The sequence below is a fragment of the Coffea arabica genome, chromosome 1e, assembly GCF_036785885.1.
Source record: "Coffea arabica cultivar ET-39 chromosome 1e, Coffea Arabica ET-39 HiFi, whole genome shotgun sequence".
Lineage (NCBI taxonomy): Eukaryota > Viridiplantae > Streptophyta > Magnoliopsida > Gentianales > Rubiaceae > Coffea > Coffea arabica.
Window position 1 is genome coordinate 40,191,818 of NC_092311.1, and position 11,271 is coordinate 40,203,088.

At 38.9% G+C, this 11,271-nt stretch overlaps 1 non-coding gene across 1 annotated transcript; it reads left to right on the forward strand.

The window, feature by feature from the left end:
* The first annotated feature begins 7,610 nt into the window (after positions 1–7,610).
* On the forward strand, positions 7,611–7,717 carry LOC140021756 (small nucleolar RNA R71). Its single transcript, XR_011825728.1, has one exon. It is a non-coding gene; the product is annotated as a small nucleolar RNA R71 (small nucleolar RNA).
* Positions 7,718–11,271: the final 3,554 nt, after the last annotated feature.

The following is an 11,271-nucleotide window of genomic DNA, read 5'->3' on the forward strand; positions in this document are numbered from 1 at the left end:
GAAGGTGACAAGCTAACAACTGCGGGATGGTTCAAACGGTTGCCTCCAAAATTGTGGTCCATACTCATTTTAGTACAGCTTGTAGGAGTGACACTTGCGTTAACAATATGAGTGAGTCATGGAATAATTACATTCTAAAAGCTAGAGGGAAGCCAATAATTACAATGCTGGAGTGGATTCGGAGGAGATTAATGCAAAGGTTGGTAACCAAACGAGAGGGCATGCTGAAACATGGTGGCACTTTATGTCCAAACATTTATGAGAAGTTAGAGAAGTTTAAGATAAAGGCAAGAAATTGTGTTGCGGTTTATGGAGGAAATGGGAATTTGGAAGTTGATGGCTATGGAAGGACAAATGTTGTCAATTTGGAGATGAAAACATGTACCTGTGGTCATTTTCAGTTTAGTGGCATTCCTTGCGTGCATGCGGTTGCCTGCATTCAGAGTAGAAAGTTGAAATTTGAGGACTATGTTAATGCTTGTTACCATAGGGAGGCATATTTAAGGGCCTACAACTTCACAATTGGTCCCGTTCCTTCGAAGCAGTTCTGGGTAGATAGGAAAATGCAATATTTGAACCCACCATTGGTGAAAAAACAGCCTGGTAGGCCAAAAAAACAGAGGAAGAAGGGTCCAGAAGAGCCTACAAATCAGCAGAAAGCAAGTAGGAAAGGTCTTGCAGTTTACTGTCAGAGGTGTTTGAAATCTGGACATAACATACGAACTTGCAAATCAGGGATTCACCCTAAGTCTAAACTTTACAAAGTAATATAACATTTTACATTCTACTGTCACTATGGTTTAGTGTGTTTTATTGCTACTTATACACTCATTAAATTCGATTTGAACTATAGGCACTTAAAGTTGGTCCAACAGCTTCAAATGCAACATCCGTAGCTTCTACAACTCAGGCTAGTGTCTCAAGTACTACTGCTACTACACTTTCACAGGTACTAAAAAGTAATTATCTATTTTTGGGTGCTGGAATATACTTACATACATACTAACCATGAGAACTTACATACAGGAGCCAAATCAGCCTATAAGTGGTACCAACCAAGAAAGCCATCAAAGTAGATCCTCAAAGAGAAAGCAACCAGCTGCAACTGCAAGGATGTCAAGGTTGCGACATTGTGGCTCCAAGAGACCAAGAAAATGAACTGCTATTTTTTCGATTTTATTGGTTGAATGTACTGGTTATGCCAAGTAGAATATGTCGATTTTATTGGTTGAATGTACTGATACCATTATGGTATGGATGTTGCAATATTTTTCATTGTACTCAGATTTTTGGCTGTCTTTTGGTTGACTAATACTTTCATGGATATTGTACTCAGATTTTTTGGCTATGTTTTGGTTGACTTTGCCTATCTTTTGGGGTACTGATACCATTATGAATTTTTTGTCTCAGATTTTTTGGTTATGTTTTGGTTGATTATGGCTATCTTTTGGTTGACTGATGCCATTGTGGTATTGTACTCAGATTTGATGGCTATGTTTTGGTTAACTGTGGCATTTGTGACTGTATTGCTATGCTGGTGAACCTTTTGGCCATGTTATGGTAGGATACCATTGTGGTATGATTGTGATAATATGTCACGTTTTTGTATTTATGGATGGCAATATTACTAGCCACATCTTTGATGATTTATCATATCTAGTTGTGGTAATATGGATGGCAATATTACTGGCCATATCTTTGCTGAAAATGATTAAATCTGTCAAGTGTCCTGAATAATAATTGCTGGTTATATCTTTGCATCTGATGACTTAATCTAACAACTTCATTGCATTTAAATGGGTATTTCAGGGTCTTTTCAATGTCCTGAATAAAAGCAGGTTTTTTCAATGTCTTCAACAAAAGCAGCTTCATTCGCTCATTTATAATTGAAACATGAAAATCAACTCTAGATTGAAACCAGGATGTGATTTTTGCACTACAATTTGTCCCAACTCCAAATTCTATTACACTACTTTTACATTACAAATTTTGCCCAAACTTCATCTCATACATATAACAACCAATGACAAAAGAGACACAAGTACAGTCAGCATCATCATCATCTTCATCAGCCCCATCGTTGCTTCGACATTGTGAATCTTCGATTGTAATCCCATAATGATGTTATAGTTATTACTTTCCATTCCTTGCCCAGACATGATAAATCTTTTCGCTGTTGCAGGTCCAATTGGTGAAACCCCTTCAACGTATGGATTTTGGCAGAATGATTCATTAGTGCCTCCCTCTCTACTAATTGGATTGCACCATGCCCAAAATGAACAAGCACCAATTTCACATACATAATACAACATACATTTTGATGATTTTTCAGATTCTACTACTTTAATCTTTGCTTTATTGTTGTAGAAGTATCGCCGGTTTTGGTACCTTAGGTTCCTCGATCCACCGCCAAAATTTTGGGAGCTTGAAATTTTTTGGTTCTCCCTTGAAATGATAGCTGATTTAGCCCTTCCAAAGCTCTTTTTCTCCCATCCAAAGCTGCGTTGCTCTTTACGTTTTTGGGTTTTCGTTTTGCATCTCTCTGTCAAATTTTCTCATTTGCAGAACAACAATTATGGTGGGTTTCATTTGTAAGAGACATGAAGGGCAAAATTGGAATGAAACCAGTTTCTTCTAGCCACAAGTTACCATTAAGTCGCATCAATATCACTCGCTAGCTTCCCAACCGGTCAGCAGGTAAAATCCAAAGAAGTCCAAAGCACAGGGGGGGTTAAGTGGGTGTTTCTAAACAATGAGGAGGTTTCGTGTCAATTTCCTTAACCACAGGGGGGTTTTATGTATTTTACCCTAATAAAATTCATGTTCGGGTTGCCTCCCAAAAGAGCGTCTTTTTTAATGTTTTTGGCTAGACATAGCTCAAGATTTGTTTAAACTAAGCGAATCGGGTCTTTCAGTTGCACCATCTCCACCCGTTCAACTAGAAACCCTTCATGATACGGCTTGAGACAGTGACCATTCACTACAAATTTCTTCTCCGTTTTCAAACTCTGGATCTCGACTGCACCATAATGAAAGACATTAGTCATAACAAAATGACCAATCCAACAAGAACGTAATTTACCTGGAAATAGCTTCAATTTTGAGTGGTACAGTAGAACTTTTTGCCCGCAGACAAATGTCTTCCTAGAAATTTGTTGGTCATGAAATATCTTATTATTCTCCTTATAAATCACTGCGTTCTCGTATGTTTCATTTTGAATCTCCTCCAATTCTTGTAATTGCAACTTTCTTTGAATTCTGCCCTCCTCGATATTCATATTGCATTGCTTGACCGCCTAAAACGCTCTATGCTCGAACTCGACCGGGAGGTGACATGGTTTCTCAAATACCAACCAGAAATGGGACATTTCAATGGGTGTCTTGTACGCCGTCCTATATGCCCATAGTGCATCCTCCAGTCTCATACTCCAATCCTTCCTATCGGGTCGAACCATCTTCTCTAAGATCGAATTGATCTCTCGGTTCGACGCTTCCGCCCGACCGTTTGTTTGAGGATGGTAGGGTGTGGATACCTTATGTAAGACGCCGTACCTCCTAAAAAGTGCAGCAATCGTCTTGTTGCAGAAATGGCTACCTCGATCACTTACAATCGCTCGCGGCATCCCAAAGCGGACAAAAATATTAGACCTTATGAATTCTGCAACCACTTTGGAATCATTAGTACGGGTGGCCTTTGCTTCCACTCATTTTGAGACATAATCCACAGTAAGCAATATATACAAAAAATCATAAGATGAAGGAAAAGAACCCATAAAGTCAATACCCCAAACGTCAAAAATTTCAACAAAAATCATTGGGGTTTAGGTCATTTGATCCCTACGAAAAATATTACCTACTCGTTGACACTTGTCACAGGAGTTACAAAATGAGTAGGCATCTTTGAAGAGGGTCAGCCAATAGAACCCGCTCTCTAGCACCTTACGAGCCGTTTTCTTTGGTTCAAAGTGACCTCCACACTTAAAAAAGTGACAATAAGTTAAAATAAATTGGAATTCAATTTCACTTACACATCTACGGATGACTTGGTTGGCACCCTACTTCCAGAGGTAAGGATCATCCCAGATGTAAGATTTTGCATCACTCTTCAACTTGTCACTCTTCGCCTTAGGCCATCCTACAGGAAACTTGTCAGTGACTAGAAAATTAATAATATCCGCATACCAAGGCAAGGATAAATTAACAGAAAATAAATGCTCATCGGGGAAAATTTCTCTCAACGGGAGGTCGTTTTCGACGACTTGTACTCGACTCAAGTGATCTGCTACTAGATTTTCACCCTTTCTTGTCTCTGATCTCCAGATCAAACTCTTGTAGCAATAGTATCCACCTTATCAGTCGTGGTTTTGCCTCTTTCTTGATCAACAGATACCGCAATGCTGCATGATCAGAAAAAATAATAACTTTAGCACCTAGTAAATAAGATCTGAATTTCTCTAAAGCAAAAATTACAGCCAAAAGCTCCTCTTCAGTGGTGGAATAGTTTAATTGAGATCCGTTCAAAACTCGAGATGCATAGTATATAGCATAAGTTGCCTTTCCTACTCGTTGACCCAGCACCACGCCCACGGTATAATTGCTGGCGTCGCACATGATCTCGGACGGTAGGTTCCAATCAGGAGGTTGTATAATAGGTAGCGAGGTCAATAGCTCTTTCAACCTATCAAACGCCCTCTTACATGCTTCATCGAAATCGAAGGGCACCTCTTTTTGCAAAAGTTGGAATAGGGGTGCTCCAATTATTGAGAAGTCTTTAATGAACCTTCGATAGAAACCTGCATGACCCAAGAAAGAACGCACTTTTCGCATGCTCGCAGGGTAAGGTAAAGTAGATAAAACATCTATTTTTGCCTTATCAAGCTCAATACCCTTAAACGACACTACATGCCCCAGAACTATTCCGTGTTCGACCATAAAGTGACATTTTTTCCAATTAAGCACGAAATTAGTTTCTATACACCTTACCAAAATTAAATTTCAGGTTATCTAGACAGTTGTCAAAACTCTCACCATACACACATCCATGAAAACTTCGATAATCTTCTCAACATACTAGAAAAAAATACTTATCATGTATCTTTGGAAGGTAGCAGGTGCATTGCACAACCCAAATGGCATCCTTCGGTATGTAAAAGTTTCAAACGGGCACGTAAAAGTCGTCTTCTCCTGGTTCTCGGGTGTGATAGTAATTTGAAAATAACCTGAGAATCTATCCAAAAATTAATAGTAAACTCGACCTGCTAATCGCTCTACCATCTGATCAATGAAAGGAAGGGAAAAATGATCCTTTTTCGTGACGGCGTTCAACTTCCTATAGTCTATACACTGCCGCCACCCGGTGGGCTTTCGAACTGGTACGAGTTCACTCTATTGGTTTGATTCAACCGTCACCCCTGCTTTCTTCGGGACCGCCTGTACTGGACTCACCCAGGGGCTATCTGATATTGCAAAGATTATCCCCACATCCAGCAGTTTCAGGATCTCTTTCTTCACTACCTCCATCATTAGGGGATTCAGTCTCCTTTGAGCCTACCGAATAGGTTTAACACCCTCCTCGAGTCGAATTCGATGCACACACACTGTGGGGCTAATTCCCTTGATATCGGCGATAGTCCATCCTATCGCCTGCTTATGTTTCCTGAGAACTCGAAATAGTTTGTCCTCCTGAACCTTTGATAAACTCGCGAAGATGATCACTGGGAGTGTCTCCTCTTCACCCAAGTATGCGTACTTTAGGTGTTTCGGCAGGGGTTTCAATTCCAAAACAGGCGCCTGCACCACAGATGGAAGTAACCTCTGGTGAGGTTCGGGTGTAAAAATAGGTGCGAGATCATACCTTGTTTTTGTGGTTGGCAACATCTGTAACGCTCCAATCACACATTTGAGCTTTTCACTCAACTTTACCCCAGGGATCATCTCTGATTCGAAATGCCTGGTCAAGGCGACTTCTAACTCATGCCTGCCTTCAATTTTAAAAACTTCTTGTACAGCAGGGTCAATAACATTTATAGAGAAAATAGAGCCAGCATATGATTTTGAAGGATATTTCATGGTTTCGAAAATGTTAAAATGAACAATCTCACCATTAAATTCCATTAACATCAATTTTGGTTCGAGTTGTGCTTAAGAAGGGTCTACCTAACAGTAAAGGTGATGGGTCGTGGGAGTGTTCATCCTCCATGTCTAGCACATAAAAATCGGTGGGAAAAATCAATTCATTAATTTTTACTAAAACATCTTCAGCAAACCCGTTAGGGTATGCATTGGTTCGGTTAGCTAAGTGAATTATTATTCACGTTTCGTTCAAAGAACCTAAGTTCAAAGAAGCATATATGGACTTGGGCATGACATTAATCGAAACTCCTAGGTCTAACATGGCCTTCCCAATTAAGGTATTACCTATCCTACAGGGAATGGTGAATATACCTGGATCCCAGCATTTCGGTGGAAGTTTCCTTTGTAAGATTGCTGACACGTTCTCCCTCACTATAACTCGTTCATCTCCTTTCAACTGCTTTCGGTTGACACACAAGTCCTTCAAAAATTTTGCGTATCTAGGCACTTGTTTAATCGCGTCCAGTAGGGGAATGTTAATCTCCATCTTGCGGAAGATTTCGAGGACCTCTTTCTCCTTGTCCTATTTCTTTGGTTTCTCTAGCTTGCTAGGAAAGAGAGGTAGATTAGTTTTAGCTTTAGTGATTAGGTGCGGGAGTACCTTTTGATCTTTGTTGTCTCTGCCCTCCTCTTCCAACTCTTTCTCAATTCGTTCATTGTCCTTGTTCTTAGGAATCACCGGTTCTCGTCCTCGAACTTTTTTTGCCACTCCTCAAGGTCATTGTACAACATTCTTCGGATTCAACTCTGGTTGAGATGACAATTTCTCTTGAACTTGGGACTCCAAACAATTTTTCGTGATGGCCATTTGATTCATTTGATTTTGCATGGATTGCATCTGTCCCAGTTGATTTCTCATATTTTGTAGATCCGAATCTGTCTTCTGTTGATTTGCAATCAATTGCTTCATCATCTATTCTAAGAACGAACTTGAGTTCGAAGGGGGTGGTGGTAGGCGAGGCTGATACTGCTGTTGATACCCTTGCTATTTGTTTGGTGCAAAATTGGACTGCCTATTTCCTCCATAACTAATGTTAAGGTGATCCCTCCAACCAGGATTGTAGGTACTTGAATATAGGTTGTACTGCTTTCTTGGCACGGGCGCGTGGCCAATCATGTTAACTTGTTCTGCATTTTTTTCTTGAACTAGCGGATACATCTCCGTAGAATGACCCAAGGCAACGCATACCCTACATACTTTGGCTTGTGAGGCACTTCTCACAGTTAGTTGTTGAACGAAGAACGTCAATTCAGAGATTTGTTGTTGGATGGAGGATGTTTCTATCTCATTCACCCTATGCGTTGGGACATCCTCCCTTGTACCAAACTGTTGCGAATTCTCAGCCATTCCTTCAATTAGCTCTCACGCCTCTCGAGAAGTCTTATTTACTAACGCCTCTCCACTTGCAGCATCGATTATACTTCTGTCCCTGAAGAGTAGCCCCTCATAGAAATATTGGATGAGCAGTTGCTTATTTATCTGATGCTGAGGGTATTGGATGCACAACTTCTTAAATCTCTTCCAGTACTCATAGAAACACTCGCCTAGATGTTATTTGATACCGCATATCTCCTTCCTTAGGCTTGCAGCTCGAGACGCCTGAAAGTACTTATCCAAGAATTTTTTCTTCAACTGGTCCCACGTGGTGATACTACTAGGTGTTAGGTAGTACAACCAATCTTTTATAGAGTTCTTCAAAGAGAAGGGAAAAGCCCTCATTTTTATCTGCTCTTCTGTGATTCTCGGGGTTTCATACTGTTGCAAACGACGTCGAACTCTTACAAGTGCTTCTAGGGCTCCTCATCTGGTAGACTATGGAAAGATGGCAAGAGATGAATTAGATCAGATTTTAGTTCAAAGGGAGTGTTATCATTCAAATTTGGAAAAGTAATGCATAAAGGTTGCTAATTTAAATTATGAGTAGCCAACTCCCTTAGTGTCTATGCATTTGCCATGATGACTTGCTCTTGGTCCGAGTCACTCAAAATGTCACCAAACAAATCTGCTGGTCCAACTTCTGGCTCAGGTCTCTAAGATGCAGCACTTGAGTGCTCTTCTCTGAGTTGTCTGGTCTTTTTTCTTGTTCTACGCGTAGTCTTTTCTACCTCGGGGTCGAAAATTAATTCACCTGTACGAGAAAAACGAGGCATACATTGAAAAGCACCAGAAAATTAGAACAAAAGTGAACTCAAAAAGAAACAAATAACTGACACCAGTCCTCGGTAATGGCGCCAAAAATTGACAAATGTCGAACCTGTGCAATAATAAAAATAGAACCTAACTACCACCAAAAGCAGTCAATAATTAATCCTAGGTACTGGAGCAGGGACTCTAGGTGTGCAATGGGTTACTTGATTCACCATATTTCCGAAAAGTTTGCTTAATCCGATATACCAGAATTAATTAGTTGACAACATTTTCTAAATAATAGACAGTGGCAAGTAGGGTCGTCTCCTCAGGAACTGGGGATATTTGTCTCTTTGAGATTCTAATTGGTAACGGGGGATTTTATCGGAATGATACTAAAAATAATTAAGCAATTCAACTAAAAAAAATAATTAACTAACACAAATATAGACAGGAATTAAATCAAGAATAGAATAGATAAATTCTAACAAAGGATACAACTACTCAGACACAGTCCACTCATCCGATCATTAATGCAAGGTAGGTTCACTTAATTTATTAATAGGTTAGTTATAGTCGCCGATGAGTTCTGACGACCAATTTTTTCTTAATTTATTGGTAATCAAGGTACGACCATTGATTACCCCTAACCAGAAAATACTTCTAGGTACGACCGTAGGAATTAATTTTTCAATTGCATAAAGGATTGGAAAAACCTAACCCCAATCAATAACATGCTACGAGAGTTATTTAAATCAGATTGCACGTTTCCCTATTGTATAAAAACGCTAGTTGCCACTAGTATTAATCAATTTAAACAATTACGGATTTAATTGACTAATTTGGTAGGAGATTAATAAATCGTACTAAACATCGAGCCCTTGACATTCAATTAACTAAATAATCCCATAGAAATTCAAACAGACAACGTGTAAATATTAATAAATTAAGGAACGCATGATAATTAATTCGATCTCACAAGTATTCGGGACTGCGTCGTCGCGTTGATCTTTGGCTAGACTGACAGGTGTTGAGCCTGTGTAATAATAAATACCTACTCGAGAAAAATATAAATTTTCTGTGTATAGTAGCGAGCAAGGTCGAATCCACAGGGATTGGAAAAAATTCGATTATTTTCAAGTTCGGGACACGGGGAATTTTTTATCAGAATAAAACTAAAAATAATTAAACAATTTAACCAAAAAATAAATAATTAATTAATACGAATATAAATAGCAATTAAATAAATAATAAATAAATTCTAACCAAGGGTACAACTACGCAGACACAGTCCATTCATCCGATCATTGATGCAAAAAAGGTTCACTTAATTTTATTAACAGGTTAGTTATAGTCACCGATAAACTTTGACGACCAGCTTTTCCTTAATTTATTGATAACCAAGGTACGACCTTTGATTATCTCTAACCAGGAAATACTTCTAGGTACGACCGTAGGAATTAATTTCCTAATTTTATTAAAAACTAGAAAAGTCTAACCCAAATTAATAACATGCTACGAGGGTTATTTAAATCAGATTGCACGTTCCCCTAATGTGTGAAAACACTAGTTGCCATAGATATTAACCAATTAAACAATTACGGATTTAATTGATTAATTTGACAGGAGATTAATAAGTCAAATTGCACATCAGGCCCTTGATATCCAATTAACAAAATAATCCCATGAAAATTCAAATAGAAAACATGCAAATATTAGCAAATTAAGGAACACGTAAAAATTAATTAGATCTCACAGATATGTGGGACTGCGTCTTCGCATTGATCCTTGACTAGATAAGAAGATTAGCCACGCCTCATAAGAAACTTTCCACACAATTTAATTGATTTCAAAGACATAAATACTCGCTAATAAGTTAGAATGAAACTTTGAGTCTTCGTAGATTCTTTGAAGAAAAATTGCATACCACACAACAAAAGAAGGAATAAGTTCCTCCTCTACACAAAAGACTACCTATTCTACTTTGTAGTCTCCTCGGAGAGAAAATCTCCCTTCATGCCAGAAGCTCTCTAAAAATAAAAACAAACCAAATGGAAAACTTCACCCCCTCGTCCACACAAGAAACCATTCTTTTTCTCTATCTAATCAATCCCACCGAAAACAAAAGCAAAAGCCAACTTTTGTTTGTCTGGTTTCCTTTGACCAAATGCACACGATCACAAGAAAGCAATTATCCTACTACTGTAAGAAAGCAAACAAAAGGCACACTATCTTTAGACAATACTAATTCTTCGCGGTCCCCACCAAATTGAGATGTTGGCTAGCCAAATGCAATTCAATTCTTCTTCATCAGCAAAAGGGATGGACGTTGGTTTACACCATGCATGTGGGCCAATTGTGTAGAGCTTCACAATAATCTTCTCAAGAAGGTTTCTGCGCCAATTTCTGAAATTGGGTTTAAATACCAAATATAAATATATGTCACAATTAAAGCAATATTTGGCAAGATCAAAGAGGAAAATTAACAATAAAATTACTAACAATTGACACCCTATCATAGACGAAAAGCTTAGCCACGCCGCATAAATAAATCCCACGCAAAGTGATTGAATTCATGAACGTCAAACCATCTTTAACTAATTAATCAAGAGGTAAAAGATGATTCTCCCGTTGGGAAATTTTGTCGAACAGTAGGCGTGCGCATGACAAGGAAAAATAAAGAAAAACTAAACTATTGCTCCAAGCTATCCTACGACTAAAAACAACCTCTAACCCTCTAGTGGTTTTGCCAAATTTAGAGAAAAAGGTGCAAAAGCGGGGCCCTCCGAATTTTCTCTTGTTTCCTATTGCTAGTAGGACTTCCCGTACCAGCCATCTCTTCATCAGTCCAAAAGGAAAAGGAAATCAGCTTTGGTCCCCTCTTGTGGGCCACGTTGATGGAGCTTTGTAGAAGACTTCCACGTGTGAAGTAATTTGCTTCAGAAAGCCCCCCCATTTTTAGCACCTTTCAGTCCTATTTCCTGTAGATAGGTCCAAATACCAAATATAAG